Raw genomic sequence first — 14,892 nt, 5'->3', positions numbered from 1 at the left:
TCTGTGAAAGCAGTCATATGTGTACACTAGTTTTGCACAGCCTTTTAAGTGAGCATATCCACCTGAATTGAAGTCAACTGCCAAACTGAGACCAAAAGCACAGTTAACAAAACAGAGGCATAACAGGCTGCTGAGCACAAAATGCTCGTCTTCTATGGCTGCTTCACATTCTGTGCCAAATAGATTCCCACCGCCTCCTCAATACCAACTATTCTGAACTACGAAGATGGGAACTGTCCTTAAAAAACATCCTTTGAACTAAAAATCCTCATGATCACAATATCCACTAACCACTGTTCCACATCTAATTCCACCCCAATCCTCTGTTACTCAATCTTCACTCAAACTCTGCAGTTTTCCATGAAGACTTAAGACTAACAATAATGAAGTTACAGAAGAATAAAGTATTTGGACCAGCTATAATTATGGCAGAAGAGTTAATAAGATAGTAGGCTGAATTGTTTCATATCTGACATCAGCAAAGGCTGCTTAGAGGGCTCTAGAGTTACGAGACATTGGCTTAGAGCTGCTACTGAAATAGTTTCAGTAGATGATGAGCGGTAGAAGCTGCATTGTCTACATAGATCAGCTAATAGTATCTGCCAACACAAGGGCAAAATTTGAAGAAAACAGTAGGCAAGTTCTTGAAACACTAAAAAACTGGTGTGCAGACAAAACAGTTTATATGTTATCAAAATGAACCTTGTCAAGAGCAAGAAACCACACAATCAGAATAAATGACCATGCAATTTTGAGAATAAAACTGTAGGTATCTTGATGTAAAAATTAATGAAATAAAAACTTTCAGGCACATGTGGAAGTTATCTGCCAGTGATGCACTACAATCCTGAACAAAATAGCATCTGCTGGCCACAGAAGCTTTCAACTGCCTCTACGTGCACAAGAACATATCACGAAGAAATGTTATTGCTATTATGGGCTATGGGGGTAAGCATATGAGTTTGTAGAGCCACAATGGTAAAGACAATGTAGGCTCTTTGACAAGCGTGGAGAAGTGTATTATTGCACCTGACAGATGTGTATATAGAACCAACTCGCCTGTTGATGTGCTCCAGACAACATTAGGCTTACTACAAATGAACCTAGCCATATCACGGAGGTGCACAGTATTGGCTTACAACATGTGACATGACTAGATGGTGGAAGTACTTGGTGCAAGAGCTACAGCAAAGAAAGAAATAAAGGCCATCACTGACAGAAATCTGGAACAGTGCAGAAATGGAGAAGAACCTACCAATTACTTAGCAATATAAAAGAAAAAATTTCTTACTTCTCACAGACCAAGGTGGCAACAGACTATCTGTTGGGAAATGGTGTACCCTATTTGCAGTATGTCCTTTATTCAGGATAAGCTTGTATCTGTGCACCAAAGCACTTGAGGATAGTTCGCTATCTTCCCCCACCCAACATGTAACTACTCTTTTAGCTCTGAAGGGAGGGGGAGGGGGGGGGGGGGGCAACACTGTCCAAAGGCTTGGCAATGCTTTCAATTTTATTTAAGTTCCTACTGGCTACTCAACACTTGAAGTATACAATACGTGTTTTACTTTTACTTCTTTCGTTATTTATTTTTAACTACATGCTATGGCAGAGTATGTGCTGTGGTTTCTCATTACACAGTGTGTTCATGAAAGAATTTCTCAGTTTCAATAGTACAACAGTTTAATTAAGACTTCTGTATTTACCTGAGTAAAAGTAGATAAGAAGACCCCCCGCCCCCACTTTTAAAGAGGCTCCTTGAAAAAAAATTATATTTAACATACTCTGATTAATCAAAATTACAAATGTTTCACTGACAAAGCGACCTATTCTAAACTTAGACTATTTAATAACTGATTACATTCCAATGATGCAAGGACAAATAAACAAAAGTAAATGGTTTATTAATTTCTTTTGCTTACGAAACCTGCCATCCGTGGTAATCACTATTTCCAATCACCACCATCATCCTAATAGTGTAGCTGTGAAATTTATACCTTCCTTGTCAAATATTTGACTATTTCTTTTGAATATGTTGCAATTTCTGTGGAAGAAAAGTCTCTTGTTTCCAAAACATAGTGTTTGACCCCTGCTCTCTCAATGGCTGTGTAGACCCAGCAGCTGGGATTACTTTCGTTTCCATCATACCTCACGGTGAGCATCGACAACACAGCTGCTGGGGACTTAAGTATGGCACTGGTACCCATCTGGACTTTACCGTCTCCTCCAGAAATGTACACCATTATTGTCTGTCTGTCCAATTTTAAAGTCAATTCAAATGGATTCAGGCAAACTACAGTTTCGATGCGGTAGATGTTCATAAAAAGCTGAAGTTCGCACTACACATTACCTTGGTTGGCTGCACGGCAAAATTTGCTGTCCACTGTAATGGATCTGGGAGATGTTATTTTTTTTACCGTATTTGTCGATACCGAATTGTAAATGTTTTCTTATATTTTAGTCAGAATTTATTAAAATTTGTCTTATTATATGTTAATTTACTTCTGTTTTTGAGAGTAAAAGCATATTGATTACTATTAGAAAATGTATCGAAGAATAGCAAAGAGACTGATTACAAGTGGAAACTTGTGAATTGTGTAAAATATCTTTGACGTTGGAGTCGTCTTTGACTATAGTCAGTCGGCAGCTAACTCTTGGTGTGTGTTGACGGAAGAACAATGTGAAGGTCGCAGTCATAAATAATTTTGAATTATGTTACTATTATTTTTGTATTAACTAAAAAAAGAAGAAACTACATTTGAAGAAACTGCATTTGAAACACCAAAATTAGAGAAACACGTTGAACCACGTCTTTTCTGCAGCCAACAACGATGCATTGTGGAATCATACTTAGACAACTGAAGCCAAGACTAATATCGCCTTCCAAACGTCTAATGGAAAAGGTACTGTCACGAAATATGGCAAATTTAAGTAAATAAAAAATAGTGACCATATTTTCAACTTGTGTCTTAGCCGGGAAGCCATATTTCAACTGGGGACTGTAGCCGGGATATTGTGTTCACGAGATCTTCAACAGTGCTACGAGGAAGAAAATTTTTGTGTGTTAATACCAGTTTCTTCAGAAAGTATGTTACAGTGTTTGTGTTCATCGGGAAGTAAAAGTTTTGGAGAAGAAATGTTTCGGCAAAAAATATAATTTTCGACAGGAGAAAATACTTCAAGAATTTTGGTCAACAATCACATGGATGGAAAACGTGGATTTGCAACAGTATAAGAGTGTTCCAGATAAGTCACGAAACCCTCGTATTTTGTTAAAACAATATTTTTATCTTTTTTGTATTGTTGTGTATAAATTTTTGTTCTTCACAATGACTTATGAGATTTTCGAGAGTATTGTGCCTAAAGTAGAAAGTAGTAATTTAATAGACTTCGAACATCAGGACAGGTCAAATGAAACAGAAAGAACCGATCAATTTGATTTAAAAAGTTTTCTTGTAAATTTCACGAAAGAAATTAAACAATCAGTTGACGACAATAAGACTTACTGGGATGAAAAAATTGATAACATTTTGTTGCAAGTCCAAGCAGTCAATACCCAAGTGGGTGAGCTTTCGAACAGAGTTGGCAGTGTTGAGGAAAAAATTGAATCTGTGGAAGCAAAAGTAAATGAAATTGATGTTAAATTGAGCGGTGAAATTAATACTGTAAAAAATGAGTTGCTGGCAGATAGGGAAAGAAATTTAATTGATTTTAATGAGATAAAAGGGGAAATTAAAAATTTGGATGAGAATACAAAAGTTTTAGTAAAAAATGTAGAACAAAAAACTGACAATCGTTTGGTTACTCTAGAAGAAAAAGTAGAATGCAATGATTTAGAAAACAAAAAATCTGTCAAAGAACTTAGCGAAAAAATTGAAAGTTTTGACATTGAATTTCAAAGCAAAAATTACAATGTCAACACATGCAGTCTTGTATCTAATATTCCAGTGAAGCACTTTTCGGTAGATGGACCCTTACATCCCGTTGATTTTATGCAGTATTGTAAGGATTGTTTTTTACCTCACTCACCAGATGAAATAAAAATTAAATTTGTGAAAAAATTCTTGGAAGGGGAAGCTTTGACTTGGGCAAACCAGATTGTAACTTTGGGGATGACCTTTTCAGAATTTGAATCAAAATTTCTGGAAAAAATTTGGGATGATCTTAAACAAACTAGAATCAAAAGTGAATTTTTGAATGGGCGAAACTATAGAGAATCAGATGGGAACATGAAACAATTTTGCAAAAGTGAACTTCAAAAACTTATTCATTTAACAAAACCTGTGGATGACTTGATCAAAATTGATACCTTAAAGAGAAGATTGCCGTCAGCAATGCAGTTGAGTTTAGTTCATTGTCCTGATAGTAATGTAGAGCAGTTTCTCAATTATATTGAAAAGTTGGATAGGGTAACAACAAGAACACACAGTGGGTTTACTCAGAAAGGTAATGGTCAAAATTGGGGAAATGACAACTTTCAAAACAAGGAACAAACCAATTATTATGGTGTCAGTTAAAATTCAGGGGGATATAACAATTTTGAAAAGAAGGACCATAATTTTTATCCAAAACAAGAACAACATTTTCGCGTTAATAATCAACAAAATAGAGAACACTTTAGGGATCAAAATCACAGAAATTTTGATAGAGGTCAGTACAATAGAAACTACCAACAATCAGGTAATGTTTGGCATAGGAATTGGATCAGAAATGTTGATCAGACACATTGGCAGAACCACAATCAGCAGTTCAAACAGGAACCGGAAATAAAAAACGAGTAGACGCCCCCTTGAAGGTCCGCAAGGTTGAGGCAGAAGATGAGCATGATGAAAGGACCAATGGATGTGACTATCATAAACCCAAACAGGACAGTTCCAAATCTAAGCTATCACATGAGGTCATTAGTTGTTACTTATTGAAGAAATTTCAAGAGGAAAATAATGATGATAAAGATAACATTTTCAGTACACAAGAACATACAGTAGATAAAAGTAATTGTGATTCATTTAATTTAACAGAGTTTTACACTTGGGCAGAAAAGAACAACACTTTGTCAGATAATGTAATTTGTAGTAGTTCAGAGATGTGTGTGAATGAAAGAGAGAATGCATGCTGTGAGAATGAAAATGTTGGTGAAAGGGATCTGGTAACTTTAGAAAGGGGAAATAATATTTTGGGGGATAATTTGAATGTGTATGACCTGAATATGTGTAATGATAATGATGTTGTTGATAAAGTTGATAATGATGGTAATGGTATTGGTGATGATGTTGAGGAAAGGTATTTCATTAGTTTAAATAGGGAGGTGGGTATACACATGGTTGAAAATGGATTAAATAGTGAGAATATTATAGAAATTCCCAGGGATGTTACCAGGATGAATAAAGCTCACAAGCTGGATGTATGTGAAAGTGTGAATTTTGATGTTGTTGGTACAGAATCTGACTACACAAATAACGATGACACATGTATAACTTCTAACCTAAGTGAAACTTTTACAGATACTAATGATACACACACATTTCTTATGAATATATGGCTGAACAGTGAAACTATTTCTTTTGAGAAGAACTTTAGAAAGATGCTTATTAATTTATGTGAAACTGTATGTCCTGAGTGGTGGAAAAAGATGAGATATTTTATTTTTGAAAAGCTGAAGGATAAGTACTTCAGTAGTATACAATGTGATTTGGATGAAAATTCTTGGCTATTTGAGATAATAGAGAGTACTCATGACAATTTTGTGCCTTGTGCAAATTTTATAACTGTGACAAATAATACATGTAATGATATACCATATGATTCTGATAAGTATAGGTTTGGGGAAATTGAAAGTGATTTATTACATGAGGATACAGGTTCTGAGAAAAGTGATAAATTTTGCAGTCTTTATATAAAAGTTCAAATTGGGTCATGGATTGGTAAATGTTTAATTGATACAGGAAGTGAGATCTCGGGAATATCTGAAGGGTTAAGCAAGAAATTGAAAGTGGGGAAAGATTATGTTGAAATGCCAGTTGTTGGGGTAAAGATAAAAGGTGCTACTGGGAAGAGCAGTAAATTGGTAAAAAGCCAGGCTTTAGTGACATTTTTAATTGAAGGCAAGTTGTTCACACATGGATGTTTTGTAATTCAGGAATTTAATGAGGATTTTCTTTTGGGTATGAATTGGATAGTAAAAGTAAATACAGCATTTGATTGGGTTGGAAGAAAACTTTTGATAGAAACTAGTGAAAGGGAATACATTCAGACAAATTTTGTGAGCACACTTGGTGATCAGAGTAATGGAAATTTTGACAGTATCAATTTACTAAAAGAAAATAGATTGGAGAATATTGAAACTCATAGATTTGATACTGATGAAGTTGAATTTGGGAATTTAGTAAATTTGAAAATTTCAGAAACGCTAAATTTATCTGGGGAGCAAAAACAACAGTTAGAAAATCTGCTGTGGGAATACAGTGATCTTTTCAGTGACATACCTGGAAGGGTAAAGGGTTATCAGTGTGAGCTTCAGGTAAAACCTCATGAACCATTTTTCATAAAACCATACAGTATTGCAATATCAAAAGGACCTGCTGTTGAGAAAGAGCTGAAAAAGATGGAAGGATGTAATATAATAGAAAGGAGTATCAGTGCATATAATAGTCCTCGTAGTAGTTTCGAAAAAAGATGATGGAGTAAAACTGTATAAACAGAAATCATAATTTCAAAATTTAAATAACCTATTATCATCTAAAACAAAAGTCCTCCACTGGAATACGCTTGTTAGAACAAAACTGCCTCTACAACCAAGTGTGTATATTTGCATGTATAAATTAATAATTTGAAGTCACATGTTAATTGAAACTGATGAAAAAACACTGTTGTAACAAAGAATGAGAGAAAGATTTATTTTTACTTTTTTACAAAAAAAAGTCTCCATAGTGAGCATTTCTGAATTTTTCTAATTTTTGGAAGCTAAGTCTTCCCTGTGGGTGAAGGCTTGCATGTGAGGGCATGCATGCAAAGGTATAAGTTTCAAAACCAATTTTAGATAAAGCCTCAAGATATATGAGCAGTTTATTGTTGTTTATACTGATGTTGTGGGGAGCAAAAGTACTCTTCACAAGAATGTGACTTGTAGTAATATTGTAGTAGAGAGGAAAGTGTACATAAATAATTGCAAAAAATTTAGATGATACTGATGTATCTTTAGCTGTACTAAAAGAAGAAAATCATAAGAAAAAAAATACAAAATAAAAAAAAAATTTAAAAGAAATCATAAGCAAAAAAAAAATATACAAAAGAAAAAAAAAACACTACACTATATATGTCCAGTATCATTTTTACTGTTACAATATGTAAGCATAATGAAATTAACATTAATAAAAAAAATTAATTAAATCTTATTCTAGGAAATGAGTTATACCTTCCTATTATTATCAATCTGTATGTTAGAATATTTCTCATTTATGTTTTATACCATGTATATTTGTCATGTCAAATAATTTCTTTACTTGAATTTTTTTTTTTTTTGTGTATGAGATTGATGGGGAAGTATCATTGCAACAACAGCCAGTAACAAGTCCACAGATTCAAAGAGTCCAAATTTGGAAGAGGTTATCAGACTGCATCATTAGTGTACTAATTGTGTAATACAGATCCATCACTGAGTGTGGTCGGGATTTTGTTGTATATGTCCATAACAACAAAAGCCCTGGGGAGCAGTTGTAATGGATCTGGGAGATGTTATTTTTTTACCGTATTTGTCGATACCGAATTGTAAATGTTTTCTTATATTTTAGTCAGAATTTATTATAATTTGTCTTATTATATGTTAATTTACTTCTGTTTTTGAGAGTAAAAGCATATTTATTACTATTAGAAAATGTATCGAAGAATAGCAAAGAGACTGATTACAAGTGGAAACTTGTGAATTGTGTAAAATATCTTTGACGTTGGAGTCGTCTTTGACTATAGTCAGTCGGCAGCTAACTCTTGGTGTGTGTTGACGGAAGAACAATGTGAAGTTCGCAGTCATAAATAATTTTGAATTATGTTACTATTATTTATGTATTAACTAAAAGAAGAAGAAACTACATTTGAAGAAACTGTATTTGAAACACCAAAATGAGAGAAACACGTTGAACCACATCTTTTCTGCAGCCGATAACGATGCATTGTGGAATCATACTTAAGACAACTGAAGCCAAGACTAATATCGCCTTGCAAACGTCTAATGGAAAAGGTACTGTCACGAAATATGGCAAATTTAAGTAAATAAAAAATAGTGACCATATTTTCAACTTGTGTCTTAGCCGGGAAGCCATATTTCACCACTCACCAGTCCTCTCACCTCAGTTCTCAGTGAAGCTTTTATTATTTTTCCCCTTCCAACCCTTTCGTATGTCGTCCTTGAGCAACTGTGAAATGTGGACTGCAATACCTTCAGCATGCATGTCACAGGTAACAACACTAACTAATACATAAATAAAAGGAGGAGGAGGAGATTAGTGTTTAACGTCCAGTCGACAACGAGGTCGTTAGAGACGGAGCGCAAGCTCGGGTGAGGGAAGGATGGGGAAGGAAAGCGGCCGTGCCCTTTCAAAGGAACCATCCTGGCATTTGCCCGAAGCGATTTTAGGGAAATCACGGAAAACCTAAATCAGGATGGCTGGAGACGGGATTGAACCGTCATCCTCCCGAATGCGAGTCCAGTGTGCAAACTACTGCGCCACCTCGCTCGGTACATAAATAAAAGATCACAATCACAGTGCAGTCCAATTCTCAATCTTTCACTCATTCCGCAATCTACTGACATCTGTTGATACAATATCTTGTCGCTGCAATATATTTTTGTAATAACAATTACAGTCAGTTTAATGTGATTTTTTTTCATTTTTTACGCATTTAAATCTGGATTATTTATCTTTCTTGTTTCATCTGAATGTTACCACCTTGTTCTACAGATGATTAAAAGGTGGGTATGTTTTTACCCTCCACTCCAATAAGTGAACAGCGACCAAATTTCTCATTCACAACTCACTTGGTAAATCATTAGTCTTCCATAAACAAATAAAATACTGATGTGTTTAGAAACAGGTTATGTTCAAATACAACAAAAGTTTCTTAGATAATAGCATTCAATGCTATGTACTCATATGTTTCACAAAATTGTCAAATTTTAAGCAGAGCAACAGATTGTTGTGGGTGACTAGTTCATAGTTCCACATTTATCCTTTGCACTAGTGCCATGCTAGTCAAATATCACGTAACTGTTCGTGCTTCGGCGTAGTGGGAAATCTTGAGCCAATTTGAGTGCGATTATTGTTTGCCGGACTATGCTTCCGCATTCTTCAAAATAAATCTGCACATAATCTCAACAAGCAAATGCTCATATGTAAATGGAAGATGACCTATATACCAATTTATTAAATAATTTTAACCTCAGCAACAATAGTTTAATATGTGAATGTTAAGACCACCCTGTATTTTTTGAATGACAAATTTGGAAAGAAACCTCATCTTATAATCATGTATTTACAACAAATCACACAGGATGTCCATAATTACAGCTCCAGTTTCAAAACACTGTAGAAAGAGAATCAATGCTCAGAATGACATCAAATTTCAACAATATATTATTGACACAGGGGGAACATCATAGGGAGGGAGGGAGAGAAATTAATGAAAATTTGACTAATAGATGGCACTATAAACAATGGAATATGCACACCAACGGACACACGGCACATGGCTGTTCCTCAGTTTTCATTTGAGACACCTAACATAACTGTCTCTATGAAGGATCGCATGCTGCTGGTAAAGCTGTTTTAGAAGAACAGTGACTGTGTGTCGGTAGCCCGTTAGATAAACGTTCGCTCTGGAATTCCTTGTTCGTGTAGAAGTGGACAATATATGGTCGAAGAATATTCTGTGGACAGAATGAAGACTGTTTCCATTTAAAGTGACAATAAGAAGAATTGTAGAATATGGGCAACAGAAAATATGCACACACATCAACCGGTACTACTAGAGTCTGCATCAACTGGTACTAACACGTTTAGGAAAGATGACTGAATCCTGTGGGTCATTTATCGCAGGGCTGTACTTTTTCTAGGATATGAGTGCTGTGGGTCCTGTAACCAGTAACGTCAGTGGTAAACACTGAGACTGCTGCATGGTGGCCCTGAGGACATGTGATTAGCTTTGTTCTGGAAAGTATGTAAGCAGAGCAGAAACAAATGGGACATCATTGTAGAACAGGGTGTATACGTAGACAAGGAAAAAAAATTCCCGGATTTCCCGGTTAAAAATACACTTTCTCCCGGATTAAAACACACTTTTTCCGTGTTAAGTGACAGTATACTCTTCCTCGGCACTGTAAAAGTCATCAATCCTTTGAAGGTTTATGGTTTTATATACCGACGTATAATTTCCCGGCACTTTAAAAAACGAAACGTAGGAGGAAAAACACGTTCTGAAAGACCTTTGATGTCCAGCAACATGTACGCTACATATTTTCGTATTACGAAGGTATAAATTTGAATTCCACCAAATAACGCATGTCACTTTCCGAAGCATTGAAACTGAGACTGCAATGCGCTTTTGTAAGCGTCATAGCTCATTCACGTGATCTCGTCAGCTGATGACAGCAACAGGACACGTGATGTAGTCAGCCAATACCAAGATCACTCTTAAGTAGTGCGAATACACAAATAAGAAAAGTTAATGGCTTAAATATATATACATAGCATTCACATATAATATTGGTCTCGAATATTAATAAGTTGGAAGAGAAGCTAAGCTTCCACATATAATGTTGATCTTTTTCGTGCTTGTTGCACTTTAAGATACACACACAAATGTGCCAGTAAAATTTTTAATAACGACGCAAATGTCTCATCTTCTGGGCTCGAAATACTTCTAAATGGTCGTCCTCAAACAGTTGATTTTTAAATGAGAGTCAAATGCTTTGTGTTTTAAGAAATTCATTGCACATTCTCGCAGATAATTCATCTTGCCTAAAAGGAAATCTGCTTTGAATGTAATGCTTTTCAAACCACCATTCGCAATATTTTCCCGCCACCTGTTAGAAATAGGTTTGTTTCAGCAGTTGCAAGAAAGCACCAGATAACTGGCGTCACTGCGCTTGCGCAGCCACGATGACGCAGAAAGCCCATATGTTCATACGTGTAAAACATTAAAAGATCTTACATATGTCATAAAAGAAACAAGACATCAAAGGATACTTCAAGAGCGTCGGGATTTCGCGAACCATACTAAAGTGCATAATTCAGCTTAAAATGCACATCCGTATGTAAATTTTCTTGGAGTACTAGTACTCAAGTTTGGTTCTTTATTATAGCATAAAGCCATACGTGCACTTGAAATGAAGCGACAGTTGAAACTAGCCAATAGTGTGAAATTAAACACTTCGTTTCAAATAAATTTACTACCTCAGTAGAAAGGATTAATAAAAGCCAAATCTCTTTAGCAAACCAGCAAAAATAACTTCATTGTTCTGTAAGGCGATTAATGCTTGACTGTCAAAGGTTGAAATAAAATCTGAAATTATTAACATATTTTAGCCTGCCGTAATTATGCGAACGTATTTTAAATCATTTGATAGCTCCCGAACACAAAAATCAGATTTGTTATCATTTAACGTGAGAGCAATAAACGAAGAGGAAACAACAAAATCACTGAATGTAAACACAGGTCACGACCCACCTCAACTCTGACTGTTCTATGCATCAGCCCCGGATCTATGATATTTCCAAACCGGGGCAATAAGTAGTGGCACCCAGCCACACTTCCGTAACCAGAAGCGGGAGAAGGTACTACTCATACGCGATTCAACTGCGCATGCGCAAGAGCCCGCCCGCAACTGCTCAAACGAATCTAATTTAAACAGTTGTCACGTCACGCTCATCGGTGGCAATTTGTTGTTATAAAGCATTGCACAGTGTCACTAAAGCCTTTGACACACTTTACTGTTGGCAGACGCTTGAACGAGCACTGCTTTGTTGTTGTATAAGGCGCATTTCCTTTGCAACTTAAGTTTTATTTTCTTTTTTTTTTCTCCCGTTCATGTTTTGTTACTGCAGTATCATTCTGCAGTAGCGGGATACAATAATTTCTTTGTTAGAGTAGTGGTTCTTACCTGTCAAAATCACAAAAATTTAACTGAAAACTAAAACAATGAAAAACTCCCGGAATTCTAAACAATTCCCGGGTTTTTCCCGGTTTTCTCCCAGATGGAAAAACTCCCGGGTTTTTCCCGGATCTCCCAGTTGTCCCGGGTCGTATACACCCTGTAGAAATGATATGCAACAAAAATGGGGAAATCCACTCAGATAATCAGCTATGACAAAAGGCAGATTGTTATATCTGGCATATCAATATTTTGCCAGTTATTTGTGACTGGCAGAAGAAGTCTTTTGACTCCTTTGTATCAAAGATGATCAACTTCTTTGAAGCAATGTAGTCTATGTCAACATAATGTGAGACTGAATTTTTGTTTCTTCAAACTGTTCCAAAAATGTAACTGTGCATCTCTATGTTTGATCAGCTCCACTTTTACCAGGAGAAGACAAATTACATCTGCATCTCCCTTTTTCATTCATTTCAAAACAACTGAAAATGAAATGATGGTAGACAAAAAATTGATCAAGTGAGTGCCTAAATGATAATACAGGATACTTGCAAAGAGAAAATACAGTCTTTATTTTGATTCCCATGGTTCCTTAATGGCTTGGGTATTCTTGGGAATGTGGTTCATCTAGTGCAACTAAATGAAAAGCAATTTGTATTGTGCCACACATTTAACTTCTTTTTATTTGTGAAGCAACTTCAGTGTAATATCTGTTTGTTCAGTATGTATCATAATTGTGTTATATAATAATTACAGATATGTTACATAATAGTGTTTTGTTATTCCTCTTGTTCTTAGGTCAGAAGTAACTTTTGCAGCACAAGTTTCACAGGGTTAAGTTATTATTTGGTTCTAATTATGATTTGTGACCTTATTAGTCCATATATGTTGCCCTGGATTCATACTTAGTTGGTCTGCATACCCCATGATGTCCAGTTTTTGGCACTTTCCAGACTACCTTTCAACTGAACATCTCACTATTTCGGTCCATTTTGTTTTGGTTGGTTTGTTTACTATATCAAGTGTTCTCAACTGTCATTACACGCTTATCTTCATCTTTTGTTTGTGTTATGATTATGTAATTTAACATTTTTTTGTGTGCGCATGCGTGTGCGCACATGAGTGCACACATCCTCATGTTTTTCTTTGTGGGAAATCAAGTTATTATTTGGTGTGATTATGTTCTACATCTCTACAACGTAGGAAAAGAGTGCTACTTACTGTAAATAAGACAAATCAAGTTGCAGACAGGCACAATTAAAAGACACTTGCATTAAGCTATTGGCCACAGCCTTCACTAATAACAAAGACAAGGGACCTGTGGCAGTAATCAAAGGCACTATGACATCTGTGGAAAAGAAGAACATCATTGCAGACCACCTACTTCCCTTAACACTTGACATATTCCTGATGGCAATGACATCTTCCAGCAGGATCACTGTCCACATCACAAGGTCAGGATGGTGCTACAGCAGTTTGGGTAGCATGATAGTGAACTCAAACTGATGTTTTGACCACCAAATGTGCTTAATCTTACCCAGTTCAACACAACTGGGATATCATCGGGTATAGTGCATGCTAAACGCCGTGGCCGGTAGATGCACAGTCGGCTGGGGAAGCATGAGGAGAGTGGCAGTGGTGGGGGGTTGCTCAGAGCGCTGTATCGGAATACCATTCTAAACTGAAGCCTATGCTCACATTTTCAGTAAACTTGCATATGACCTTCCAAAAACAGCTACTATCACCTCCACCAAAAATACAGAGATTTATTTTCACCTGGCTTGTTAAGCACTTGTAACTTTCAGTGAGGCGTCATAAGTGGCAAGTTTTGAGTAAAACTTACACTTCTCTGGTTGCCATGTCAAAATTTGCTTCTTTTGCCAAAACACGGAAGAGTTTACAATATCTCACATCACTAACTTGTGCAGACATAACTGCAAGAGAGTTCTGAAATAGTGGTTTATTAAGTGAGAAACTAAGGAAAAGTATAGTCAGTAGCTTATGAAAATGCACATCCTTGGCACAAGAAACCATGTAATGTCTTTACATATGTTGTTCCAAAGCCCATAGCATTTCTTGTTTCACCAGCTATTGATGGCCCTAAGAATTCATTCTCTCACCGAAAAAATCAGTAATTATTGGGATAACACAGTAGGTAATGATATGTTACACAATAATGGTATGGTAAAATACTATCCTCACTGCATGTTATCATTTGCCAAATTCTCATTTTGATATCTGAAACAGTTAATGAAATATGAGGAATGCTGTGGATATTTTACTCTGGCTTTATTGCTGGCGTTGCGCGATCACAAATGAGTGTGCTATATCCAATCAATTTTCTCGAGATTGGTGACAGATACCTCTACCCAGGGCTAAACAAAAATTCAATATGTTAGCTAAATTTCACACACATCAACATATTATGTAATATGCACCAAACACAAAATCACAGCGACCTCTACTTTTCATTGCACACTTTTCTGAATTTCACGGAGTGTCTTATTTTCATGTAAATATCACAATGATTATGACCATTAACGAAATGATGGGCACATCATCAAGAACCTGACATATAAAGCTGTAAGTTAAGCAAAAATTATTTTTTTTACCAAATAGTTTCTGTAAAATGGTTTGATAAAGACTGTATGGTGCACGCCTCAATTCTATCATAGCTGACCGGCCAAAAGGTGGAAAACGCTTATCAACCTCCCCTTCTGAACAAACGAATGAACTCGTCTAGCACTTTGGAC

The 14,892-nt window shown here is 35.9% G+C and overlaps 1 protein-coding gene across 4 annotated transcripts in view; it reads right to left on the bottom strand.

Moving 5' to 3' along the window:
- LOC126457767 (protein BTG4-like) overlaps window positions 1-14,892 on the bottom strand; it is a 69,450-nt gene that overhangs the window by 28,554 nt on the left and 26,004 nt on the right. The window lies entirely within an intron of this gene.

Source organism: Schistocerca serialis, chromosome 2 (genome assembly GCF_023864345.2).
Source record: "Schistocerca serialis cubense isolate TAMUIC-IGC-003099 chromosome 2, iqSchSeri2.2, whole genome shotgun sequence".
Taxonomy (NCBI): Eukaryota; Metazoa; Arthropoda; class Insecta; order Orthoptera; family Acrididae; genus Schistocerca; species Schistocerca serialis.
Note: the sequence above shows the minus strand (reverse complement) of the source record. Positions and strands in the feature narration are given on the sequence as shown.